Raw genomic sequence first — 13983 nt, 5'->3', positions numbered from 1 at the left:
TGCCTTTAATCCCAGTACTTGGGAGGGAGGAAAAGGCAAGTAGATCTCCGTGAGTTCGAGGCCAGCCTGGTCTAAAGAGCAGGCTCCGGGACATCCCAAGTCTACACAAAAGACCCCTTCTCAAAAAACAAAAACAAATAACCCACAAGACAAAACACACACACACACACACACACACACACACACACACACACACACACACACACACACGGTCTACAATGTAAAAGACTGGCTCGTGTCTAGCTGTACCTGGAGGTGTTTCGGTCATAGCCCTAACAACCAGACCTCCCACCCTAGACAGTGGAAAGTAGCAGAGAGAGGAGATGTGCTCAGTGTGGGAAGAGGAACACCGAAAGAAGCCCGCCGACCCCCAATCCTTCTGCAGAGTCTCAACATGACGGTTGGGTTTCAATAGAGGACAAAAGGCACGCATGACCAAGCAGTCCTAGTCAAGGTGTGGACCCACCTCCTGCAGGTGGCCTGATGATGTCAGAAATTTTGAAATCTTTGTGGGAGGCAAGTTTCCCTCTGGCTGGCAGCAGGTGCCTTCTTCTCCCAGCAAGAGATCCTAACGCCTAGAGGGCCATTGTTTAACTAATCTGATAGCCAAAGGGAGGGGAGGGAACTTGCATTGCCAGAATATCTTCGTTCCTGCCTGGGACTGTCAGTCCCATACAGAGTAGTACTGGGGATGTAAACCGAGGAATCTTTCAGATCTCACGGGTGAGAGTTGAGGTGGGTGAAGGTCCTTTAGCAAACTATTGGCCAACGTCTTCTAAAGGTGAGCAGGAACTTAGAGAGGAAAGACACAGCCCTGTGTTGTCACAAGACATGTGCAAGCCTGGATCTGCTCCTCACTGGTGGACCCTCCTCACACAGAGTGGGTGAGGCTCTGAGTGTGGTCCCCCGCCCCCAGCACCAACAGAGAAAAAGGAGAAAATCGCCATCAAGGTGGCTCGCTGAGTAAAGGCACTTACCACCACGTGGACCTGAAATTCTTTTCTTCCCAAGAAATCACATGGTAGAAGGAAAGAACTGTTGCATCCAAGTTCTCTCTCTCTCTCTCTCTCTCTCTCTCTCTCACACACACACACACACACACACATGCAGAGAGAGAGATTTTATTTATTCATTTATTTATTTATTTATTTATTTTAGAAAGAGAAAAGGTATTTACAGGAGCCAGCTACTAGATCAACTGCTGCCAAGCCTTAGGACCTGGGTTCTATCCCCAGGACCCACGTGACAGAATAAGAACCAACTCCCGGAAACTGTGCTCTGACTTTTACACACACACAACGGAGCATGTACACACACACACACACACACACACACACACACACACACACATACAAATCTTTTTTTTTAATTTTTAAAAATGGTATTTACAAATGTCCACAGCAGTATTATTTGTAGAAGGTGGGTCTCTCCTTCTACCCGATGTGTCCAGGGATCGAACTCAGGTCCTCGGGCTTGAGCGCAGGTGCAAAGCTGAAGGCATCAAGACTGTGTATCGTAGGCTGTGTAAATGGCCAAAAACATATCAGAATGCCGTATAGCAGTATGAAGGCATGAGAGACTGGCTCACGTTCGGCAAACACGAAAGACTTTCCCAAACAGTCAAGGCAAATACAACCCTGGAATCCAGACAGCAAGTCCTTTTAGGGAAAGTTCAGGATGCAAATAAAACCCAATTACAACATCAGCTGGCACATGTTTAGCAAAAAGACAATGATGCAAAAATCCAACCCCACCCCACCCCACCCCCACCCCCACCCCCCCCACCCCCTGCCTGCCTCCAGGGATAAGTCGGGGGATGGATAAGAATTCTTCATTGCTAGCAAGTGTTTGTTTCTGACACTAGGCTCTTGTTTTAGGGTGTCTTGTTTTGTTTATTCTGACTTTTTGTTTTAGGGGATTTTTTTTTTTTTGTGACAAGATCTTTCTAGATAGTCCAGGCTGGTTTCAAACTTGAGATCCTCCTATCTTAGCCTCCAGGGTCTGAGAGTATTGGCTTGTGCCACCTCCCATCCGGCGATGCTGTTGTTGCTCTTGAAGTTTTGTAGCGTGGCTCTCTACTTTGTAATAAAACAGTGTGAGCTGTGGTCCCCACACTTTTTACTAAGAGGATTGGATTTCACAAGAAAAAAAGGTTGAGCTGGGCATGGTAGTGCACTCCTTTAATGCCAGAACTGGGAGGTAAAGGCAGGTGGATCTCTGAGTTTGAGGCCAGCCTGGTGTACAAAGTGAGTTCTAGGACATCCAGGGCTACACAGAGAAACCTTGTCAAAAAAAAAAAAAAAAGAAAAAAAGAAAAGAAAAGAAAAACGTTGAAAACAGAAAAGAGGGTGTTAAAAGGCTGGACTTGGGCTGGAGAGATGGCTCAGTGGTTAGGAGCGCTGACTGCTCTTCCAGAGGTCCTGAGTTCAAATCCCAGCAACCACATGGTGGCTCACAACCATCTGTTATAAGATCTGATGCCCTCTTCTGGTGTGTCTGAAGACAGCCTTAGTGTACTTACATATAATAAATAAATAAATCTTAAAAAAAAATAAAAAGAAAGAAAAAGGCTGGACTCAGTGCGGGCAGAGTCACATGGTCTCCCCATCTGTGAACATACAGAGTCATTACCAAGCTCATGCTTTGACACAGGTTATCTTTATGTGTTCAGAAAGGTACGGAAGGGAGGCTCCTGGCTGATTTACTGCTCCCCTAACAGATCACTGGTGGGGACAAGGATCTGCAACATGAGGTACCTGCCTACTGCAGTGAACTCTGTGAGCGAGGTTGGGTCTCTACTGCTTCTCACCAGGAAAGCCCCTCAGTCTGGCTGGAGAGAAAGAAACAGTAAGCTTGTAGGTGACCAGAGCCAGCCCCAGAGCAGTCAGGAGGGGCTGTCATCATAAGAAGTCACTGTGGTATCATGGCCTGGGGCAGGGAGGAGGCAGTCCTGATGAGTGGGATCTTCCCTTGGGTGATAAAGTGTTTTAGAATTAGATAGGGATGATGGTTGTAACCTGCTGACTGTGGACGTGCCCTAAACACTGCAAGCAGCAGCATTAACAATAGCTAAGTGTTCTTAGTTCAACACAGAGTCTTTATTTGTAACATGGACTGGCCTGGAACTTACCATGTAGACCAGGCTGGCCTTGAACTCACTAGCTGGCCTGCCTCTGCTTCCCTAGTCAATGGCATGTGCCACAATGCCCAGCCTAAAAATAGCCAAGTTCAACTCCCATCCTTGTGAGAGATTACCTAGTTGGTTAAGTGAAATTCCTAATTCTGAGTCAGGCTGGTAGCACGTGCCTGGAGCATTCTGGCACTTCCGAAGACAGGATGATGGGGAGTTTGAGATCAGCCTGGGCTCAAACCAAATAAAAACAAACAAACAAACAAATAATAAAAGTTGCAACCTTTATCTCAATTTAATTTTTTTAAACTCAGAAGATACATTTAAGAAAAAAAAAGGATTTTTCTCTTTGCCCACTGAGGCAGAAGTCTTGCTAAGGAGAAGCAAGAATTTACAGAATTTCTGCTGTACCTAAATCTTCCTATGGTTCCTGTTTCTTGCATTCAAGTTTTTATTGCATTCAAGGTCTTACCAAAGACCTTCTCTCTCTGACTCAGGTGTATGTTTGTGTGTGTGTGTGTGTGTGTGTGTGTGTGTGTGTGTGTGTGTACATCTGTGTACTTGTTTATCAAGTATTGCACGCCTATGTTGAGCATGCTCACTGTATACGTGTGTATGTGTGCTTGGTGTGTGGGTGTGTTGCAGTTAATGTGTGCATTTCCCATGTGTGGCGCGTATGTGCACACAGCTGCCTCTGACCCTCTGCAGGCTTTTGCTCTCGCAGCCCTGTTCTGCTGAGTTTGCATCTCTGCAGCCTGCCCTCTAGCTGTCCCTGACAGGAAGCCAGGCTTCCTGGGGTCTTGAATCAGCAGCACAGGAAGGAAATAGAGGCCGCAGAACTGTCAGATAGGACACAGCTGACTCCAAGGCGCCATCCATACCTCCCAGAACAAGTCTGAAGCAGGTTTCCAGACCTGGGCCTGAGACCTTGGCATCAGAAACAGAAGCATAGACTGCTTTGTGCTGTCCCCTGCAGAACTGAGCGACACTCCCCAAGGTCAGTCCTCCGCTTTTCAGCTGTAGTTTCCTCCCTGTGAGGCAGGAATAATAAAACAGCCTTTCCCTCAATTGTTGTGGCATTCAAAGTCTTTAAAAACAACAACATAAACAGCGGTCAGGTGTGGTGGTAACCCATACCTTTAACCCCAGCTCTCAGAAGGCAGATGCTAACAGATCTTTGTGAGTTCCAGGCCAGTCTGGTAGCAAGTTCAAAGCAAGCAGGGTTACATGGTGGGAGCCTGTTTGAAAAAAAAATTCAAGAATACAACCAACATCGTGTGTGTGTGTGTGTGTGTGTGTGTGTGTGTGTGTGTGTGTACACGCGCACGCACGCACGTGAGCACATGCCATTACCCATTTACCTATCTCACTATCTGCCTGTCCTTATTTACTTTTATTTTTTTTTTTTATGTGTACGTACATGTAAGTACCAGGTACATGCCTCATTGTCAGAGAAGGCCAGAAAATTACATCAGATCCCCCAGGATTGGAGTTATAGATGGTTGTAAGATATGTGGGTGCTAGGAACTGAACCCAGGTCCTCTCTAAGTGTTGGTATTCTGTCTAAGCTCCAGCCCCCACAGCTACCTGGGAACAGCCAGATATGCTTCGCCCCACAGTTGCCTAGCAACAGCCAGCTGTACCTGACGCTATATAAGGGGCTGCTTGCCCCCTCCTCCCCCTCTTGCTCTTTGCTCTTTGCTGCTCTTGCCCCCTTCTCCCCCCCCCCCCCGCCCCATATGCCCATGACCAGTCTTTCCTCTCCTCTACTCTTTTTCTCTCATTAAACCTCTCCACGTGGAACCATGTTGGCTTGGTGTTTTCTGTCTGGGCACGGACCGAGATTTAAACCCCTCACTCTAGCCCAGGATGTCCTAAAATTCACTATGTCCCTAGGCTGGTATCAGATTGGTTGCCATCCTCCTGCCTCAGCCTTCTTTTTTTTTTCTTTTCTTTTTTTCGGAGCTGGGGACTGAACCCAGGGCCTTGCGCTTGCTAGGCAAGTGCTCTAACACTGAGTTAAATCCCCAACCCCCTGCCTCAGCCTTCTGAGTGCTGCGATTATGGGCATGTGTCAAGAGCCATGGCTTGCCATAGCTGATATTACAGGTCTCGTCTAAGCTGAAGAAAATGATGAAGTACGGTGTGTGTGTGTGTGTGTGTGTGTGTGTGTGTGTGTGTATGTGTATGTGTGTATATGTATGTGTGTATGTGTGTATATGTGTGTATATGTGTGTATGTGTGTATATGTATGTGTATGTGTGTATGTGTATGTGTGTTATGTGTGTATGTGTGTGTATGTGTGTGTATGTGTGTGTATGTGTGTGTATGTGTGTGTGTGCCTGTATGTGTGTGTGTGTGTGTGTGTGTGTGAGTGAGAGTGTGTGATGGGTTCTACACTTATAAACAATCACTTGTCAAGACTCCCTCTCATCTGTTGTGAAGCAGAACTGTGTTGCCTTCAGTGTGTTTTAACAGACTGTGTGGTTTATCCCGACGTCTGGTTTTGATGCAGAGACGCCCTGACTGTGACCTTCACATTGCTTTTTACTCTTTTGGTTAATATCTGGGTTTCCCCTCTGTTCTGTCTGTAAAGGACAGTCTGGGGTACTCAGAGTGGTCATTTCCCGGGAGTGACTACAGGCACTTGACCACGGAACCTTTTAAACTTAACTATTCAAAAGCGTTCACATTTCGATTTGCAAACTATTTTGCAAAATCTGCAAAAGCCTACCAGTTTGGGATTTTGAAATTGGCACAGACGTCTACAGCAGTGAGTCCTCATGAGTGGGGTGGGGACAGATTTCTGTAAACAAAGCAAGAGGCAATCTTTCCAGCCTCCCTTAGAAATGTTTACATCTAAAGAGAGGACCTCCAGCTCTGCCAGGTTACCTCAGGAACCATTCAAAGCTACAAATAACGTCCTCAGTGAACCGGCCTCAGAGCCTTCAAGCGAGTCTTTGCCCTTTATGCTTGACCAATGGTAAATATCCTGAAGGGTCTCTTCAAAAAAGGGAGGTAAGGGTTTACTTGATGAAAGGTTGCTTGGTTTTGTCTTTTTGTTTTTGTTGTTGTTTAGGATATACATACATACATACACACACACAAACACAGAGACACACAGACACACAGACACACACACACACACACACACACACACACACACACACACATGCCTGGTACCTTCAAGGTCAGGAGAAAGTGTCTGGAGAGTTGGTATGAAGGACAGTTGTGAATAGTGTCGGTCCTGGGAACCAAACAAACCCAGGTCCTCTCCAAAAGCAACAAGTGCTCTTAACCAATGAGCCATCTCTCTAGCCCTGCAAGGCAGGTTTTTCCCCCTATTTATATATTTATTTATATTTATTTTTGAGATGGGGACTCTCTCTGTAGTCCAGGATGTCCTGGAGCTCACCATGTAGACTGACCTGGCAAAGTAGGAATTTTCTTTTTTTTTTTTTAAGATTTATTTATGGGCTGGAGAGATGACTTGGCAGTCAAAGCACTGGCTACTCTTCCAGAGGACCTGGGTTCAATCCCCAGCACCTACAACTATTTATAACGTCAGTTCCCAGGGTTCTGGCATTAGGCACACAGCTGGTACAGAGACATTCATGAATCAAAGATTTATTTATTTATTTTATGTATGTGAGCACACTGTTGCTTTCTTCCCACACACCAGAAGAGGGCATCGGATCCCATTGCAGATGGTTGTGAGCCACCATGTGGTGCTGGGAACGGAACTCAGGACCTCTGGAAGAGCAGTCAGTGCTCTTAACCACTGAGCCATCTCTCCAGTCCTAGTAGGATATTTAAAAAAGCCTAAAATACACAGTTCATGTGGGAGTGGGTGGGTGGGGTACGAACCTGTTTGTGGGTGTGTTCATGTAGGACACATGCATATGAGGGTATGTGGAGGCCACAGGCTGATACCCAGGGCCTTCCTCTACTGCTCTCCAATTATTTTTGGCAACAAGGTTTCTCCCCTAACCCCAAGTGTACTAAAGTAGCTGACCAGAAAGCCCCAGGAGTTCCCTGAGCAGTGGGATCTCAGATGACAGCCTTGTTCAACTCTATACTCGGGCACTGGAGATCTGAACCCAGGTCCCCTCACACTTGCAGGGCAAGTGCTTTGCCCAAGGAGTCATCTCCCAGCCAAAGAAAAAAAGAAGAACGAAAACAAGGGCAAACTAAATTACCGACACAAAAGCCTTGTGACCAGTTTGCACAGCAGTCTCCAGACCTCCTCTGCACCGTAACAATAGACCATCACATAATAGTGAGTCCTAGTGTCTCAGACGACAGACCAGAACCACCAGCTGATTTATCAGTAGTTATTAACATTCCTCCCTGCCCACAATTGGTTCTCTTTTCAGTCCAGCCTTTTTGTCCCTCCCGGCCCTTGAAGTGTGTTCACGAGCCTAATTGAGCTATATGAAGGCTTTATTTGAACGCTGGAGAGTGTTGTTCAAACAACAATGAGGAGTGGATGGTATTGGAGTATTTCCCTTTACCAAATAAAGCTGCCCTTGCTAGAACTCTTAGAGATGAGGAAGAGGCTCCAGCAGGGATCAGGACCAGCACAGAGTGAACCAGTGCGTTTAAGCCTTCCTGCCTCTCTTGGCTTTTCTGATCTGTCCCCGGGACACTTGGCCCCTGGGATGGTTAGACTCCACACAGCCTAGAATGAGAAGCTGTCAAGATGAGGTTGGGCTGTGGGCGTGTGTGGGGGGGATTAATAGATGTGAGAAGAGGGGTTGGGGATTTAGCTCAGTGGTAGAGTGCTTGCGTAGCAAGCGCGAGGCCCTGGGTTCGGTCCCCAGCTCTGCAAAAAAAAAAAAAAAAAGAAAAAAGAAAAAAAATAGATGTGAGAAGGCCCAGCCGGACAGTGGGCAGCACCAGTGCCTGGTTTGGGGTCCTGGATAGTGGAGCGAGCAGCAAGCTGAGCACTGAGCATGCGCACATTCATTTTTTTCTCTGCTCCGCTGTGGATGCGCGGTGGTGGTCAGCTACTGAAATTCCTCCCGCCTCGGCTTCCGTTCAGTGATGGGCTGGATGGAGCCTGGGATTTCAAGGTAAATAAACCCTTCCTTTTGTTGGGAGTATTTTTGTCATAGCAACAGCAATAAAACTTCTCTTCCTCATTGACTTCTTCTTTACTCTCCTTAACCTTATGCCTCAAGAGTTTCAAGAACTTGGGGAGAAAAGAAACTCCGTTCTTACATATTGTTTTATTATTGGCAATGATAAATAAAATTATACTAATGTTAATTGATTGATATTTGTTAATGGATATTTGTTGGTGAGTATGAACTATTGTTATTATTAATATCAACGGTGTTATTTTGAGACAGGTTCTTTCTTTTTTATTTATTCATTTATTATCTATAAGTACACTGTAGTTGTCTTCAGATACACCGGAAGAGGGAATGGGATCTCTTTACAGATGGTTGTGAGCCACCATGTGGTTGCTGGGAATTGAACTCAGGACCTCTGGAAGAGCAGTCGGGTGCTCTTAACCGCTGAGCCATCTCTCCAGCCCCTTGAGGCAGGTTCTTACTAGGTACCTCAGGCTGCCCTTCCACCCTTGATCCTGAGTACTGGAGTTAGAGGTCTGTATCACCACACCTGGTTTACCCAGGATTCTTATCTTTTTTAAAAATAATTAATTTATTTATTTATTATGTATACAGCATTCTGCCTGCATGTATGCCTGCAGGCCGGAAGAGGGCACCAGATCTCATTACAGATGGTTATGAACCACCATGTGGTTGCTGGGAATTGAACTCAGGACCTCTGGAAGAACAGACAGTGCTCTTAACCACTGAGCCATCTCTCCAGCCCAGGATTCTTATCTTTCATTCCTACTTTCCAGAGCCCCATTTCCTCCTCCTCTCTGAACACATCTCGTGTCTCCCAGACTCTCCAGTCCCAGATCTAACATCCTTTATACTATTACCGGTCCCAATACTGACTGCCACTAAAGTCACAACTGAGATTGTCCCAAGGAAAGGGCTCCGGAGATGGCCCGATGTGCAAGCCTGGAGACTTGATCTTGATGCCTAGCACCCAGGAGATAACCTGGAAGTAGTAACCTGTAGGTGCCTGTAACCTCTGGGTGTTCGGAGGTAGAGTCAAGCAACCCCAGGTTACTCGTCAGTCACTCAAACCAGAGAGCAAACTCCAGGCTCAGAGACAGTCTCAGAAATTAAGACCTAGAAGCCTGGGAGTGGTAGCGAACATCTTTGATCCCAAGAAGGAAATGGATCTCTGTGAGTTTGAGGCCAGCCCGGTCTACAGAGAAAGAATTCCAGGACGGTCAGGACTACACAGAAAACCCTGTCTGGAAAAACCAAGCAAGAAATTTCCCTTCGTATCATCTACATGACAGCTCACAGCCGCCTGCAGCTCTAGTACCCCCAGAAGATCTGACACCCTCTTCTAATTTCCACAGGCACCGGACACATACATGGTGCACAACCATACATGTAGGCAAAACACAGAAATAAAATAGAAGTAACAGGAAGGCAGACCATCAAGATTACTCAGTGGATAAGGATACCTGGGCCAGAGCTGACAATTCCCTGGAGGAAGAAGAGAACCAATTCCCTCAAATTGCTTCCAGACCTCTAGGTTGCACGGAACTGCAACCCCATAAAAAAAAAAAAAAAAAAAAAAAAGAAAGAAAGAAAAAAAAAGAAACAAATGTTTTAAATTCAAAACAAAACAAAATGGTAGAAATTGATTGTAGAAGACACCTGGCAATGACATCTGGCTTCCAGCCTACAGATACCTGCAGACAGACAGACCATCGTTTCCAGCCTACAGATACCTGCAGACAGACAGACAGACCATGGCTTCCAGCCTACAGATACCTGCAGACAGACAGACCATCGTTTCCAGCCTACAGATACCTGCAGACAGACAGACCATGGCTTCCAGCCTACAGATACCTGCAGACAGACAGACCATCGTTTCCAGCCTACAGATACCTGCAGACAGACAGACCATGGCTTCCAGCCTACAGATACCTGCAGACAGACAGACCATACACACAGATTACCCTAATTTAACTGGCATTACAACCCAAATTTATTGCACACCTCAATATCCATTCACTTCCCTCTTGTTTTTCAGATAGAATTCAGCCCACAGGTTTGCAGCAATAAATAAATTGCCCTAGAACAAAGAGTTGTTACAAAAGGTAGTGTGGGGGCAGGAGGAGCCAGTGTCTGGAGCTAAAGCCTTGGTTCCAGTCCCCCTCATAAAAGCAGGTGTAACTAGGTGAGGTGGCCAATGCTTAGGACACCAAGTGCTGAAAACCGGAGGCAAGAGGATAAATTCACTTACATAGCCAAGTCTGAGGCTGCTGGGGATACATTAGAGCTTATCTCAAAAATAAAATAAAAAAGAAAGAAAGAAAAGGAAAAAGAAAGATCGAGCAATTATAGTATTATTTATGAAATGCATGCAGCTAATTAAAGAGGGAGAGAGAACATTTCTGCAGCCAGACATACATTCTAAGATATAGAAATTATAAAATCATTTTAAATATAAATAAAATTTACCTAACCCATGCAAAAGCAATATGAAGGTTTGGTAGAGAGAATAGAAATGAAGTAGGAATGTTGTTTTTTTTTTTTTTTAAATTTCTTTGTTTATCAAGACGGTCTCACTGTGCGACCTGCATTGGTCTGGAACTCTCTGGGTACAACAGGCTACTCTTACCATCAATTTCATCCTCCTGAATGGCTGGGATAACCGATGAGCTACCATGCCTGGCAAAGGCAAGGAATTCTAAGGACTCTAATTTTTTTTTTTTTTTAAAGACAGGGTCTCAACTATGTATCCCTTGTCCAGCCTGGAATTTACCACGTATTTCCAAGTTGGCCTGGAACTCACGGAAATCCACCTGCCTCTACCACCACAGGCCCCCAAACCCCTTATTACAATGAAGACGTAAAATCAGGAAATAAATCCTGTTCATTCCAGTTCACTCACTCATAGGTGGGTTTCAGATCTTGCCAGTTGCTGCCTTAGCGTCAGTATCCTTCGTTGTGATTGGTCGACCGCCGAGATGCCCTCTTTGTGGTTCTGAGGATCAGACTCCAGGCTTGTGAACGCTAGGTGAGGGCTCTCCCTCGAGGGCTCTCCCTCGGTTATACCCCAGGCCCAACTCCTGTGTTTTTTCCCCTCCACTATCTAAAAGCGTTTCGTTTCCTCCCATTCCCAGCCTTGAGATTTTGGAGAAGTGTCTTTTGTTCCCGTTAGGAACAGCAGATACTTCTGCCCTGATTAGATGGGGTCTGGGCGTTGGGAACCGGGGCCCTCCCTAAGGAACACAAAGCCAATCTCCAGGCATCCTAGTAGAAGGCAGCCTCTGTCAATTTGTCCCGTGGGAACTTCGATCATGGTCACGACGGTGTCTGCCGGCTTTTTATTTTCCTGCTGCAAAGTTGCTGTTTTTCTCTCTGTAAAATTAAATGGTAAGGGCTGCCAACTTGGTGTTAGGATGCTGGCCCAGCATGCCTGAGGCCCCAGATTCAATTCCCAGCATGATGAAAAGAAAGAGAAATAAAAATGTAAGAGCATCTTACTGGGATCTGTTTTGAAACTGGAAGTAACTTGTTAATGCTTTGTCTCTTGGACACTAAATTTCGCAGGCATTGATGATCTTCTTTTTTTTTAAGGTTTATTTATTTATTTATTTATTATATATAAGTACACTGTAGCTGTCTTCAGACACACCAGAAGAGGGCATCAGATCCCATTACAGATGGTTGTGAGCTACCATGTGGTAGTGGGATTTGAACTCAGGATCTCTGGAAGAGCAGTCAGTGCTCTTAACCTCTGAGCCATCTCTATAGCCCCATTGGAGATCTTTGTGTGGATTAATTGCTGTGATGATTGGCTTAATAGTTTCTGTTTCCCATCCATTTATTTACTGGGGGGTGGGTGAGTAGAGCATGTTTGTGGCATTCTGTGTGTGTGTGTGTGTGTGTGTGTGTGTGTGTGTGTGTGTGTGTGTGTGTGTGTGTGTAGGTCAACTTGAAAGAGGCAGTTCTCTCCCTCCACCATGTGGGGCAGGGGAATTGAACTCGGGTCATCAGGCTTGGCAGCAAGCACCTTTACCCCCAAGCCATCCTATTTGCCCTTCTTTTTTCTGTTTTTGGTTTTTCTTTTTCTTTTTCTTTCTTTTTTTTTTTTTTTTTCGGAGCTGGGGACCGAACCCAGGGCCTTGCGCTTGCTAGGCAAGCGCTCTACCACTGAGCTGAATCCCCAACCCCGGTTTTTATTTTTCAAGACATGGTTTCTCTGTATAGCCTTTGCTGTCTGGGAACACTGTGTACCAAGCTGGCTTTGAACTCAGGTACCTGCCGGCCTCTGCCTCCTGAATGCCAGGATTAAAGGTGTGTGCCACTAGGTCTGGACCTTCCTGATGATGATACGTTAGTGATATTATAACACCTTTCTGTTCCAATGAGAACTGAAATCAATTTAAGATGTTATGAAAGCAAAAACCCAGTCGTTGCTTTTCTTTTGTGTTGTGTTGGTTTTGAGACAGCCATAGTGGTGGTTAGTCCAGGGACTTACTGTGAAGCCCAAGCTGGGTCAGACAGAAAGATGACTAAGTGATTAAGGAAACATGTTGCAGGCTGGAGAGACGGCTCAGTGGTTAGGAGCACCGACTGCTCTTCCAGAGGTCCTGAGTTCAAATCCCAGCAACCACATGGTGGCTCACAACCATCTGTAATGAGATCCGATGCCCTCTTTCGGTCTGTCTGAAGACAGCGACAGTTTACCCATATATATCTTTTTAAAAAGAGAGAAAGAAAGCATGTTGCTCTTGCAGAGAACCCAAGTATTTGGATTTCCAGCTCCCATGGTAGCTCACAACCATCTGTACTTCTAGTTCCAGGGGATCTGATGCCCTTTCTGACCTCTGCAGAGAACAGGTATGCACGTGATATGCATACATACATGCAGGTAGGATATTCCTGCACATAAAATAAAATAAATAAACCTAAAGGGGGAAAAAATAAAGACATGTAAACACGGCCAGGCTAAGTGGTTTAACCATTTACTCGAGTGGTCCTCAACCTATGGGTTACAACCCATTTAAGGTCACAGATCAGTTGTCCTGCATGTCAGATATTTGCATTACGATTCCTAACAGTAGCAAAGTTACAGTTCTGAAGTAGCAGTGAAATAATATTCTGGTTGGGGGTCCCCACAACATAAGAAACTGTATTAGAAGGTTGAGAACCACTGTTTGAATCCCACCATTCACCAATCAGATGTACAGACAGGCAGATCTCTATGAGTTCCAGACCAGCAAGGGTTACAGAGTGAGACCCGGGAGACCCTGTCTCCAAACAAGCAAACAAAAAGCGATTTAACAGAGGCTGAGAAGAGGGTTCAGAAGAGCAAGTGCTTGCCACAGAAGCCTGACAACCTGACTTGGATTCCTAGAGCCTATGGAAAGCTGGAGGCATTGATGATCTTGTAATCACAATGTGCCCTGCTGAGGGATGAGACCTGAGGGCCAGCTAGCCCGGTGCACGGCAGTGAACAGCAATAGACCCTGTTTCCAACAAGGCAGAGGATGAGAATCAACCCCTGGCTCTGTGAAATATAACCCCTCGTGTGTGTGTGTGTGTGTGTGTGTGTGTGTGTGTGTGTGTGTGTGTGTATGTGTGTGTGTTTGTGTGTGTGTGTATGCATCATCCATCAAAATACGGGCAGGTATCCTGTTTACTATAGAAACAGTTACAGATCAACTCCAAGTTCACCTTATTTTATTTAAAGATTTATTTATTTTTATTTATATGAGTACACTGCAGCTGTCTTCA

The 13983-nt window shown here is 45.7% G+C and overlaps 1 protein-coding gene across 3 annotated transcripts in view; it reads right to left on the bottom strand.

Annotated features, from left to right (window-relative positions):
- The window catches only part of Helz (helicase with zinc finger), a 165830-nt gene extending 154547 nt beyond the window's left edge, over positions 1-11283 (bottom strand). For 2 of the 3 annotated variants that reach the window (XM_039085638.2, XM_039085642.2), the window contains exon 1: positions 11132-11277. The gene's annotated coding sequence lies outside the window, so the exon portion shown is untranslated. Of the gene's footprint in view, positions 1-11131 lie in introns of all 3 variants that reach the window. The other variant, XM_063268757.1, reaches the window with a different exon arrangement.
- Positions 11284-13983: the final 2700 nt, after the last annotated feature.

Source organism: Rattus norvegicus, chromosome 10 (genome assembly GCF_036323735.1).
Source record: "Rattus norvegicus strain BN/NHsdMcwi chromosome 10, GRCr8, whole genome shotgun sequence".
In the NCBI taxonomy this organism is placed as follows: domain Eukaryota; kingdom Metazoa; phylum Chordata; class Mammalia; order Rodentia; family Muridae; genus Rattus; species Rattus norvegicus.
This window is presented reverse-complemented; position numbering and strand designations above follow the sequence as displayed.